This window comes from Hyla sarda, chromosome 7 (genome assembly GCF_029499605.1).
Source record: "Hyla sarda isolate aHylSar1 chromosome 7, aHylSar1.hap1, whole genome shotgun sequence".
NCBI lineage: Eukaryota > Metazoa > Chordata > Amphibia > Anura > Hylidae > Hyla > Hyla sarda.
In genome coordinates this window covers 59,801,860-59,815,409 of record NC_079195.1, presented here as the reverse complement: position 1 = coordinate 59,815,409, position 13,550 = coordinate 59,801,860, and the positions used below count along the sequence as shown (strand labels likewise).

Genomic DNA, 13,550 nt, shown 5'->3' with positions numbered 1-13,550 from the left:
GGATCAAGGAAATAGGAGGGAAGATGTAGGCCAGCCTGAACCTCCAAAGGATTGACAGAGCGTCTATCGCCAAGGGATTGTCCTCTCTGTAGAGGGAACAGAATCTGTCCACCTTGGCGTTGAACCTCATTGCCATGAGATCGATCTCTGGCATGCCCCACCTGAGCGTGATCTGATAAAAGATGTCTGGATGGAGAGACCACTCTCGGGTTGGAAGGCCTCTACTCAGGCGATCTGCTATTACGTTGTGAGTACCCCGGATATGAACGGCTGATAAATGGGTGAGGTTCAATTCTGCCCAATCCAGAATCCCACCTATCTCTCTCAGGAGACTTTGTGACTTTGTGCCTCCCTGCTTGTTGATATATAGGACAGCCGTCATGCTGTCTGACTGGACTATCACAGCCTTGCCCTGAATGTGAGGAGCAAAGTGAAAAAGGGCTAGTCTGATGGCCCGGATATCTAGGAGAATCGCGGTTAATAACCTCTCCTGAGGGGACCAAGTCCCTTGGACCGTCATGTCCAGAAGATGCGCTCCCCAACCTACAAGGGACGCATCTGTGGTAAGTATGATCCAAACAGGTTGGATCAAAGATTTTCCGTCCTGAAGGTGAGCCAACCAACGTAGAGAGGACCGGGCTTGAGGAGACAGGGAGTGCACGGAATTTAGTCCACTTGGACTGTGATCCCACTTGGCTAATACTTCCGACTGAAACGGACGTAGGTGCCACAAAGCCCAGGCCACCGCTTCCGCGGTTGCCGACATTAGTCCCAACATTTTCATTAGATAACGGAGAGTTACCCACTTGGGAACTAAGAGATAACGGGTTGTGTCCTGTACCCGTAGCTTCCTTTCGGGAGTTAGATGAATAGTCATCGCTACGGAATCTATCATAAAACCTAGGAATCTCACGGATGTGGCTGGTTGGAGATTGGATTTGTTCCAATTGATTATCAAGCCTAGTTGATGGAGAAAGGACACAGCGGTCTGAATATGTTGGGAAAGGATCGCTTGGGAGGAGGCTTTGAGAAGCCAGTCGTCTAGGTAAGGGACTATACACAGTCCCTGAAGTCTTAGAGCGGCTACCACAGAAGCTACTACCTTGGCAAAGGTATGAGGTGCCGAAGAGATCCTGAATAGGAGGGCGACAAACTGATAGTGTCTTAGAACTCCCTGAATTTGCACAGCGATCCTTAAGAATCTTCTGGACCCAGGATGGATGGGGATATGAAGATAAGCATCCTTGAGGTCCAAGGTTGCCAGGAATTCCCCTGGCATAAGAAGATTGATAACTGACTGAATTGTTTCCATTCGGAAACGCTTTTGTCTGATAGACTGGTTGAAGAACCTTAAGTCTATGATCATCCTCAAATCTCCTGTGGCTTTGGGAACCAGAAACACTGGAGAATAGATGCCCGCCCCCTTCTCTTGAGAGGGAACTTCCTCCAAGGCACCCTTCTGGAGATATTCCAGAATATAGGCTTCCAAAATCCTTTGTTTGCTGGAAGGTAGAAGTCTGGTTCTTACAAATCTGTCTGGAGGGGTATCCTCCAGATCCACCTTGTACCCTTCCGAAATAATTCGAAGGACCCAGGGATCTTGGATATGGGTCCTCCAAGAATCTAAGAAATGGTGGAGGCGTCCACCTACAGGAAGAGACGGGAAAGGAAGTGGGGATAGAATAGAGCACTGGCTGGAATCCAAGAGCCTCGAGGAGGCCCGTAATCAGGGTGCCGAGGATCTTCCACCCTTGGAAGCCCTGGGGCGTCTACCGCCCCTTTGCTTTTGGGACCCCCAATCTTTTTGGGGTCTGGCTTGGGAGCCAGATCTGGCTCCATACCTTTTACCTCGACCACGAAAGGACTGCTGAGGAAGGGATTTCCCCTTCCGATCAGACAGTCCCTCCATAATGCGGTCGAGCTCAGTCTCAAAAAGAATGCCAGGCTCGTATGTCATGGCACACAAGGTGTGCTTAGAGGAGGTATCAGACCTCCATGGCTTCAACCATAAGGGGCAACGCCCCGCAGAGGAAAGGGCCATAGTTTTAGCGGCCAACTTAAGCTGTTGAGGGGCGGCATCACAGAGGAAATCGATGACTAAACTAGCCGTCTTACAAGAGGCCAAAATGTCATCCCTAGAGACCCCCTGGTCTAGGTCAGACTAAATCTGAGAAAATCTATTTCTCAGAAATGTAGTCACCTCAGAAGAGGCTATTGCCACAGAGGCTGACGCCGAGGTGGAGGAGTAAGAGCGCCGTAAAGCGCAATCGGCCTTACGGTCCATGGCATCCTGGAGGCTGGAGCCATCATCAGAGGGTACCATGGTCCGTTTGGATAACTTAGAGATGGCCAAATCCACCTTGGGCACAGATCCCCAGGAAGATACCTGGTCTTCCTGCATAGGGAACATGCTCTTAAAGCGCTTGGTAACCCTTCTCCGGCTTTTTCCATTCTGTCTTCATTAAAGACAGCAGGGACTCATCCGCTTTAAAGGCCCTAGGCCCCTTAGAGGCGGAAGTAGAGGCTTCACCCCCTTCGGCATCATGGTCCCCCGACCTGATAGACCACAGCAGCCGCTGCGTTTTCTCCGGAAAGAAGAAGTACTGTAACTTGTCTTCTTCCTCAGATGAAGAGGACTGATCATCACAGACTGCTTCCCCAGACACTTCCATCGATCTTGGAGGAGAAGATGGTCTTGAACGCTTCGCGGACATCATCTATTTTAATTAGTCGATGGAAGCTCCCATGGTGTTCATGTTTGAGGACACAAAATCTTTGACCCAGACCACCATGTCCTGAATAGTGGGTTCTTGCTGGGTCTGTCATGGCACAAGGGACAGCGAGAAAACTGATAGTTGTCCTCAAGCAAAGACTGCAAGTGCTTACTCTTGGAGGACGTTTTCTTTGAAGAAACCTCCCGGGAACCATCAGCCGATGACATGTTCTGTAAAATAAGAGCAGTTTAAAAATATGGGAAGGGAAAAAAAGGAGAAACTGTGTTAATCCAGTAACAAAGAGCTTTACCAAAAGGAAAGCACAAAAAAAGCAGCAAAAGAAATCGCAGGTAGCAAGCTAAGAAGCTGCAAGGCTTAATAGCAATTTTCAAGATATAGTAGGCTGTTGCAACAAGCAAGCACTACCGCTCCAGGAGGCCACCTGGACCCTCTGAGCGGGTTTATATAGGGCCCAGTACTAATTGGGCCATAAGTCCCTCCCAAAGTGGGAGGATTCAAAATAAATTTCCAATGTCAAGACAAAATAATAAAAGAGGCTTACTAGCCTCAGTAGACATTAAAAAATTTCTTATATTAAAAAGGCAGTACCTTTAAATTGACAACAAAAAAGACCAAAGGGCCGGAGGTGATGTCAGACGCCACCTCTGACCCGACCCCTCCATGAGGAGAGCGCGCACAGAGGAAGGGGGAATTCATTTCTTAAAGACAGAGGTGACGTCAGACGCCACCTCCGAACAGCCTCCTCCCCGTAGCGACGCGCGCAGAGAATGCGCCCAGGGGAGGGAGAGACGGCGGCAGCAAGCCGCAGCGCCACGCTGGAAGTGACGGGAACGCCGTCACAAAAGAAATGCGGCGCTGAAAGAGCACAAGGTAAGCAGAACAAACGTCTGCAAAAGAAAAGAGGGGCTAGGGAAAAAAAACAAGCCCCAGGCTGTCAAATATGAAGGGGTCCTGGAGCAAAGCTCTGTCCACGACCCCACCACCAGTCTAACCTCTGTCCGGAGGAGAGAAAAAAACACAGCTGGGTGGGGCTCTTTCCCCCCTACTTATAGGGGGGGGGGGTGGGAGGGTCTATTGCTTTGATTTCTTAGGTTGTCAATAAATTTCCACCGGTCCTAACCAGCCCACGGGGGGCGGAATACCCCATCTGTGCCACTGGTTAGGACGTAAGGGAAAAAAAATGTGGGGGACGGAAAAAAAAACAAGTGACGCGAAAATTAATTTTAACATATTTACAAAGCAGCACAAAAGACCTTTGAAAATGTGAGGAGAAAAAAAAGTGTGAATAATATCGCTGGAACAGAAATTACAGTCGTTTTTGAGAATCCCCCCCCCCTTTGTGTTTAAAACCCTGGAAAGGAAGAATTAGTCTTCCTGAGGTCCCTGGATAACCTCCCTGATTTCTTATCGTAGTGTACTGGCTTTTTTTGTGCAAAGGCTGTCCGGGCATGCTGGAAGTTGTAGTTTTGCAACAGCTGGAAGCACATTGTTTGGGAAATGCTTGATTAGACAAAGGAGAATTGAGCAAACACATAAACTCACCCATATGGAACAGTAACTGTTATGACTTTTTGCACCACTGGGTGGCAGCAGAGTTATACAGTATATTATTGGTAGGGTACAAACAGACAGTCTGGCACTGCAGCTTCACACACCTGCGGACTTCCTAAGGATCCGGCACAATATAGCAGCGTCCAGGTGTATGTGGAAGCATTGGTGGTAGAGATGAGCGAACTTGCAGTAAATTCGATTCGTCACGAACTTCTCGGCTCGGCGGTTGCTTACTTTTCCTGCATAAATTAGTTCAGCCTTCAGGTGCTCCGGTGGGCTGGAAAAGGTGGATACAGTCCTAGGAAAGAGTCTCCTAGGACTGTATACACCTTTTCCAGCCCAGGGGAGCACCTAAAAGCTGAAATAATTTATGCAGGAAAACTATCAACTGCCGAGCCGAGAAGTTCGTGACGAATCGAATTTACTGTAAGTTTGCTCATCTCTAATTGGTGGTGCAAAGCTTGCGTGAGAGCTATAAGTGCAGTGACAAATCCATACAAGAGAAAGTAACTCAAGTGCACTCACCACTTATGTTGCTTCTTTAATATTCTTTATTTCATGTTGCTGGAACAGGGTGCAGGGGGGTGGGGGGAGATTGCGGAAGAGGTCTAACAGGGCTACGGACCCGTCTCGCGCTACAAGCGCTTCATAAGGCACTTCACTATACAGTATATTATGTTTCTTCTCTATGTAACACCGTAAGTAAAGAACACGAGATCTGATCATCTTTACTGTACAGTGATCCCTCAAGTTACAATATTAATCGGTTCCAGGACGACCATTGTAGGTTGAAACCATTGTATGTTGAGACCATAACTCTATGGAAACCTGGTAATTGGTTCTAAAGGCACCAAAATGTCATCCAAAAATAGGAAAAAGGTGAGAATTAAAGAAAAATAAGTAGATAACTAATATAGATAAAGCAAGTTCTTACATATAAAAGTAATAGAATCTGCTGGAAGCTGTAAATCACTCTCTATGTCAGTGTTTCCCAAACAGGGAGCCTCCAGCTGTTGCAAAACTACAACTCCCAGCATGCCCGGACAGCCAACGGCTGTCCGGGCATGCTGGGAGTTGTAGTTTTGCAACAGCTGGAGCCACTCTGCTTGAGAAACACTGGTCTATGTAGAGGACAGGAGCTTCTTCAGGGTCCTGTACAGTACACAGTATCCTAAAAAGTAATGGAGTCACCCTCACCTGGTGTCCAAAGGAGCAGCTAATCCTGGTACAGGTAAAGTGTACAGAACATGTAATACCTCTCCGTACTGTAGGGGGCGCTACCAGACACCAGTCAGTGCATACGCTTCAGTAATACAGGTGTTTTACCAGTGAATGCCCATTCTGATTGGTCGGTTCTTCGGGCCATTGACATGTTTCACAGATCTGGACTGTCTGTACATTGTATGTTTCAACTTACGATGGTCCAGAAAAGACCACTGTATGCTGCAACTATTGTATGTTGAGACCATTGTAAGTTGAGGGATCACTGTATTTTATTGAATAGATATTATGGCACTTCTATATGTCATTTGTATGTTAATCAGAAATGCCACAAAAATTCACAGCAAATTATAATTTTTTCTTTTTTATCATGTTATAAAAAATTTAAAAATAAATAAAAAAAGGTGGAGGTTTACAGGTAAAACCTCATAAAAAAAAAAAAGAAAAAGAAAAAAAAAAAAACACACCCAGAGCACTGTCCACTTTCACTTTCCTTAATGTCACGAAGAGACAACACAAAAAAAAAAGCTTTGTGTGATGTACATCTCAGTTTAGCGCAGTGTTTTCCAAACAGTGTGCTTCCAGCTGTTGCAAAACTATAACTCCCAGCATGCCCTGACAGCCAAAAACTGTAACAAAAACTACATAGAACTCTAACCCAAAAATAGGAACACACGTTGCAGAAGTGGATCCAGCTGGAAAGAGGAAGTATAATACCGTCATTGATATTCAACTTCAGTTGGATTCACTACTGCCTTTGGGAAATTTTCTGCTGCAGAAATTCTGCAGTATATCTGGAACGCGTGTTCCTACCCTAAGGGCTCGTTCACACAAGCAGATTTATTTGCAGGTTTCTTGCTGTGTGTTTGAAATCGGGTGGGCTCTCCACGTCGGTCTGCAGCAGATTTTTGGCTGCCGAATTTCCGCTGCAGAAAATCCACCGCATATATAATGCAGCTTGTGGCAGATTTTCCGCAGCGGAAATTCAGCATGCGAAAATCTGCTGTGGACAGCCGCGGAGAGCCCGCCCTTTTTTAAACACACAGCAGGAAACCTGCAAATGTGAACGAGCCCTAAGGTTATGTTCAGTCCGCTTGGAATATTCCGCTTGGAAATTCTGCTGCAGCGGAGTCCCATGGGGGGATACCTTTTTTGTATATTACGACATTCTCCTTCTTTTTTGTAATTTGAAAAAGTAATAAATCTAAATTAAAAAAAATGGAGGAAATGTCTATTTTTTTCTGCGGATTCCACTTGGAAATGCATGTCCATGAAACTGTGCATTCTTGAGTGGTCCCAGCACTTGCCGAAACATTTAAATGTGCGGAATGTCCGCACGTGTTTTCTAGGCGGACATTCTGCCCTGTGATAATGACCTAAGAATGTATTTCTGACATTTTTTTCTAAAATTACCTCAAAAGAAAAAAAGACAAGACTCAATCTGAGAGCAAGAGAAAAGGGAGACTCCCTCCTGCATGTGCAAGAGAGACGCACAAGAAGACCTGCAGCCACTGACCAAGTGCAGGAAGAGGAAGAATCCGTCACGCCCCACCCCTCAATGCAAGTCTATGGGAGGGGGCGTGATGGCTGTCACGCCCCCTGCCATAGACTTGCATTGAGGTGCGGGATGTCATGAGTGGGCGGGGCTATGACGTCATGAGCTCCTGGCGCCGGCTCCAGTGTTCGGAACAGTTTGTTCTAAACGCTGAGGAGCAGAGTACCCCTTTAAGGACCAGGCCAATTTTATTTTAGCATTTTCGTTTTTTCCTCCTTGCCTTCTAAAAATCATAACTCTTTTATATTTCCATCCACAGACCCATATGAGGGCTTGTTTTTTGCGTGACCAATTGTACTTTGTAATTACATCACTTATTTTACCATAACATCTATGGCACAACCCAAAAAAATTATTAATGTGGGGAAATTAAAAAGAAAACCACAATTTAGCAAATTTTGGAAGGTTTCGTTTTCACGCTTTAGACGTTACGGTAAAATTGATATGCTTTCATTATTCTGTAGGTCAATATGATTAAAATAATACCCATGGTTTAATGCTTTTCTATTATTGTACCACTTTAAAAAAATCTCAAATGTTTTTTAGGAAAATTAGTATGCTTAAAATTGCCCTATATTGACCACCTATAACTTTCTAATTTTTCCATAGACGGGGCGCTATGAGGCCTCGTTTTTTGCATAGTGATCTGGTACCACTTTTGCTTATGCAGCAAAAAAAGCAGCAATTTTGGATATTTTTTTTTACATTTACCCCTTTCACCTTCAGGATCTTTTACATTATATTTTGATAGTTTGGACATTTACACACACGGCGATACCAAATATGTTTATTATTTTTGTGGTGGCCCAGTATGTGATGGTGTTTCTCCGTGCCCTTCTCCTGCCCTGTCAGGCAGAGTCCCTTTATGTCCTAAGGGCCCCCTGCTGTGTTATCCCCTATGTACATATGTTATATGTTAAAAGTGTAATGTTTCTTTAATTCCTGTGATCATGTGCTTGTTAACCAGGAGGCACTAGTGACCAGGTGACCCCTCAAGTGACCTATGGGCTCTTTGTTAGACACCCCTATAAAACCAAGGGTGGAGCTACAATCTCTCTCTTCCAGCATTCTTGCTCCTGCTGAGGTCCAGTGCAGTCGTCTCAGTGTCTGGAGCATTGGAGGCCTCAAGCCTAAAGTCTGCAGCCACAAAGTCAGCTCAAGTAAGCTCAAAGTCATCTTCATGTCAATTGTCAAGTCAGTCAAGTCAGGTTTTCTATATAGTCACCGTGGCCTGCACTAAATTGTCTCTACATACTGCAAGTCCCAGCAAGCCTGCGAGGTCCCCCTGTGTCACCTCCTTGGGATATTGGCTGTACTACATAGACTGTATCACCTGTCTACCCTCAGTAAAGCTACCGTTGTCCGGAACTTGGTGTCGATGTCTTCATTGCCCCCCGTACCTAGCCCAGGACCAGCGGTATTACCTTCGGGTGGTTAAGGCTAAACCATGCCCTGGCGTCACGACAAGAAGGGGTTAATAACATCTGCCCCCACATTTTTTTTTTATGCTTTTTTGGGATAAAATAGGAAAAAGGGGCCATTTAAATTTTTATTTCACATTTTATTTTTTATTTTTATTTTTTTTACACTTTTATGTCCCCACAGTGGACTATTCGTAGCAATCATTAGATTGCATATACATGCAATAGGCATAGCACTGATCAGTATTATCGGCGATCTTCTTCCCTGGTCTGCTCATTCTCAGACAAGATGGGATGACGGCTGGAGCTGGTAAGGGTACCTCCGGCCACCATGTTGAATGATCAGATCCCCGTGTGATCCGATCATCCTTTTAAAAGCCCAGATTGCCGCAGATGCCGTGATCTGTATTGATCGTGGGAACTGAGGGGTTAATGGTGGACATCAGTGGATGATGTGAGCATAGGTCCAGTGCTCGTGTCATGTACAGAATGTAAATGTACGTCCTGGTGCGTTAAAGGGGTACTCCGATGAAAAACAATTTTTGGTGCCAGAACGTTGAACAGATTTGTAAATTACTTCTATTTAAAAATCTTAAGCCCTCCAGTACTTTCCAGCTGCTGTATGCTCCAGAGGAAGTTCTTTTCTTTTTAAATTTCTTTTCTGTCTCACCAGAGTGCTCTCTGCTGCCACCTCTGTCTGTCTCAGGAACTGTCAAGAGCAGGAGCAAATCCCCATAGCAAACCTATCCTGCTTTAAAAAGAAAAGAACTTCCTCTGGACCATACAGCAGCTGATAAGTACTGGAAGGATTAAGATTTTTTTAATAGAAGTAATTTACAAATCTGTTTACCTCTTAAGGACGTAGGGCGTAACTGTACGCTCTATGCCCGGTCACGATAAATAAAACGGGGTCACGCCATGACCCCGCATCATACCGGGTCGGTCCTGGCAGCTAATGATAGCCTGGACCCTGGGCTAATAGCGTGCGGCACCGATCATTGTGCAGCGCGCTATTAACCCTTTAGACGCCGTGATCAAAGTTGAGTGCCGCGTCTAAAATGAAAGTGAAAGCTTTCCGGCAGCTCAGTCGGGCTGATCGGGACCATCGCGATAAAATCGCGATGTCCCGATCAGCTAGCACGCGAGCGGAGGTCCCCTTACCTTGCTCCGTCGCGTCCGATCGGCGATTGATTCCTCCAAGCCTGAGATACAGGCTTGAGCAATCGACCGCCTATAACACTGATCAATGCAAAGTGAACAGTGCAAAAGATCAGTGTATGTAGTGTTATAGCCCCCTATGGGAGCTATAACACTGAAAAAAAAGTTAACAAAAGTCATTTAACCCTTTCCCTAATAAAGGTTTGAATGACCCCCTTTTCCCATAAAAAAAAAAAAGTGTAAATAAAAATAAACATATGTGGTATTGCCGCGTGTGGAAATGTCCGAATTATAAAAATATATCAAAATAATTAAACCGCACAGTCAATGGCGTACGCCTAAAAAAAATTCCAATGTCCAAAATAGCGTATTTTTGGTCACTTTTTATATCATGAAAAAATGAATAAAAAGCGATCAAAAAGTCCGATCAATACAAAAATTGTACCAATAAAAACTTCAGATTACAGCGCAAAAAATGAGTCCCATACTGGCCAGTACGGGGAATAATTAAAAAGTTATAGGGGTCAGAAGATGAGAATTTTTTACATATAAATTTTCCTGCATGTAGTTATGATTTTTTCCAGGAGTACAACAAAATCAAACCTATATAAGTAGGGTACCATTATAACTGTATGGACCTACAGAATAAAGATAAGGTATAATTTTTACCAAAACATGCACTGCGTAGAAACCGAAGCCCCCAAAAGTTACAAAATGAAATTTTTTTCTTAAATTTTGTCGAACAATGAATTTTTTTCCATTTTGCCGTGGATTTTTTGGTAAAATGACTAATGTCACTGCAAAGTAGAATTGGTGGTGCAAAATATAAGCCATCATATGGAATTTTATGTGCAAACTTGAAAGTGTTATGATTTTTAGAAGGTGATGAGGAAAAAATGAAAATGCAAAAATGGAAAAACCCTGCGTCCTTAACGGGTTAACTTTCTGGCACTAGTTGATTTAAAAAAAATAGTTTTTACCGGAGTACCCCTTTAACCCCTTAACCACTTAAGGACCAAGGGTGTACAGGTACGCCCTGACGTCCTGGTACTTAAGGACCAAGGGCATACCTGTATGCCTGTGGGAATTCCGGTCCCTGCCACACCCCGTGCAAACCACTGCTGCGATCGCCAACATGGGGTGGGTCACCAGTGACCCCGAAAAAAAAGGGTGATTGGTGTAGTCCGAGTCGGCACTAATCACCCTTGTCCAGCAGGAGGGAGGTGGCACTGGAGTCACTTCACGATCGGTGTGATTGGTCGGCCGTACCGGCCGATCAATCAACCGTCCTGCTGGGCGGCATCAGTGGGTGATCGGCGGTGGAGGGAGGGAGTGATCCGCGGTGTGGGGAGGCTAACCCGGGGTCCGGTGTGGCGGTGGTCCCGAGCGGCGGCGGTGGTCTCCTGAGGCGGCGATCTGGGCGATCTGTGGCGGAGGGATCCAACAGCAGGAGGTAAGCGCTGTTTGCCTCCTGCTGTTGCTTAGAAACCACTCCCAGCATGCACAGCCAAAGGTCATGCTGAGAGTTGTAGTATTGCAACAGCTGGAGGCACAACTGCAACTTGGAGCATGCCCTTTGGATGTCTGGGCATGCCGGGAGTTGTAGTTATGTAGTTATGAAAAAAAAGTGTGCCTCCAGCTGCTCCATAACTACAACCCCCAGCATGCACAGAGAGCCAAAGGGCATGCTGGGAGTTGTAGTTTTGCAACAGCTGGAGGTTTGCTTCCCCCCCCCCCCCCCCCATGTAAACGGGCAGGGGTTTACAGTGAGTTTCTCGTTGCAAGTTTGAGATGCAGAAAATTTTCCACTGCAGCAAACTTCCAGCCGAAACCTCACTCTGAACCCTCACCCATGTGAATATATCCTAAAAACACTACACTACACAAAATAGAAAGTAAAACTACATATACACATACCCCTACACAGTTATCTACCCCCCATCCCCACCCCAATAAAAATGAAAAACGTCTGGTTTCCAAAATGGAGCCTCCAGCTGTTGCAGAACAACAACTCCCAGTATTGCCGGACAGCCATTGATAGCTAGTTCGTACATTTACCAAATATGTTTGCTGGGACCCCCCGCAATCTCCCTGCAGCACCCGCATTCAATGCGGGGACTGCGTCTCTAATTTCGGAAACCTCCGGGTTTCCAGGACTGGGGATGTGACGTCACGTCACGCCTCCTCCATTCATGTGTATGGGAGGGGGCGTGACGGCCACCCCGCCCCTCCCATTGACTTGTATTGAGGGGACGGGCTGTGACATTACAAGGGGCGGAGCCGTGATGTCACAATGCTCAGGCCCCTGTATCGCCTGTCATTACGCACAGAGTGAGTTTGCTCTGTGTAGTGAGTAGTGATGACAGCAGAGTGCCACAACCGAGATCATGGGGGTCCCCAGCGGCGGGACCCCTGCAAATTGGAAATGTAATTATTTTCCATACACATACAAATGTAATTATTTTCCATACATATTTTCCATCACTATAGTGGCACACCACATATTTTGGCGTCCCACGAACAGGATACGGGTGTGTGCCTTAACCATTCAGTCACCCAGTCAAGTCCTTCCCCCTAAGTCTGAACTGTGTCTGATACTAAACCGAATACAGTCACGGAAAAGTGTGCGCCCACAAAGTGTACAGGACTGTGTTACAAGAGTTTGTTTTACTGTGGCGCGGATACAGGTAGTGGGGAAGGTGAAGGAAAAACTGTTAACTGTTTTTGCTAACTGTGTAAAGTCCGTACCTGAAGGGGTTAAACCAAGTCCGGTGTTTCCCGTGCGCGGGAGCGGTCGCTGCTCCGCCCAGCCAGTCCCCAGCGGTGACACCTCTTCAGTGTGTGCGAGCCGGAACTAAAGATCCACCCTATGTTGCACAGGGGATGCATTTACCGACCGGACCAAACAGGAAGCTCCCTGGGCGCAGCCATAGCAACGATTCTGGCGGCTGAGCCTGACTCTACAGAATACCGGCAAGTACCCGCGGCAGCACAGACTTTGTTTAACACTACTGAAATTGCTGCAGAAAGTTTCCAGAGCCAGCGATTGCCAGCATTAACCCCTGGGTGCCCAGTCAAGGCCGCAGGTACTCATTCCAGTTTATTGCCGGGCAGCTTTAAGGAACAGCACACTTAATTCCTGCATAGACAACGCACTCAATTCCTGCAGAGACAATGCACTCAATTCCTGCGGAGACAACGTACTCAAGTCCTCTTAAAGAGAAAGCGCACTCAATTCTCACAGCGACGATGCTCTAAAATCTTCTTAAAGGACCAGTGCACCCAATCAAGCCTGCAAGGTGTCAGCACCCAGTTCTCCAGGATCACCAGACGGTGCTTCTTCAATTCCAGCAGTTGGATCACCACCTGCTGTGGTAACTGGGAGGTTTCTGCCCCCTTCCCCTCCAGTTCAGCGCCACAGTTTAGGAGTTCCTGTGGCCTCACCAGTATTCCTGGGGAAGCCTGTCCTTCCTACCTACAGCGGAAATCCCTTTACCCTGAGGGATTTCAAGGAGAGCATCCAGAGCTTGTTTGTTTTCCATTCTCTTCCCCTTCATCAACAGGTGCCGTACAAGGACCAGTGCTTGAGGAAGTCCGCACCTGGCCTGCCTCCGAGAAGGCAACAGTGGAACAGATCTTTGAGGGGTTATACCAGGTATTTGAATCACATTCTTCCTCAGAGGTACGCCTCCAGTTGTACGCGAGGTGACAAAGGCCAGGTGAGACACTGAGTGCATATGCGGTGGCCCTACAAAATGCCCTCCAAAAGTCCAAAAGTTAGACGATACAACTCCCGATCAGGGTAGTCTTGATGGACAGGTTCATAGATGGGGCTGATAACAAATTGGGACAAAGCTCGGTTAAGAATGATAGTGGTGCAGAACCCCAATTTGTCCTTTTCTGCCTTTA

General features: G+C 46.3%; 1 protein-coding gene across 1 annotated transcript in view; it reads right to left on the bottom strand.

Moving 5' to 3' along the window:
* The window catches only part of LOC130281692 (glutathione S-transferase omega-1-like), a 50,115-nt gene extending 37,707 nt beyond the window's left edge, over positions 1–12,408 (bottom strand). Inside the window, exon 1 of the mRNA XM_056529186.1 lies at positions 12,390–12,408. The gene's annotated coding sequence lies outside the window, so the exon portion shown is untranslated. The remainder of the gene's footprint in view (positions 1–12,389) is intronic.
* Between the last annotated feature and the right edge of the window lie 1,142 nt (positions 12,409–13,550).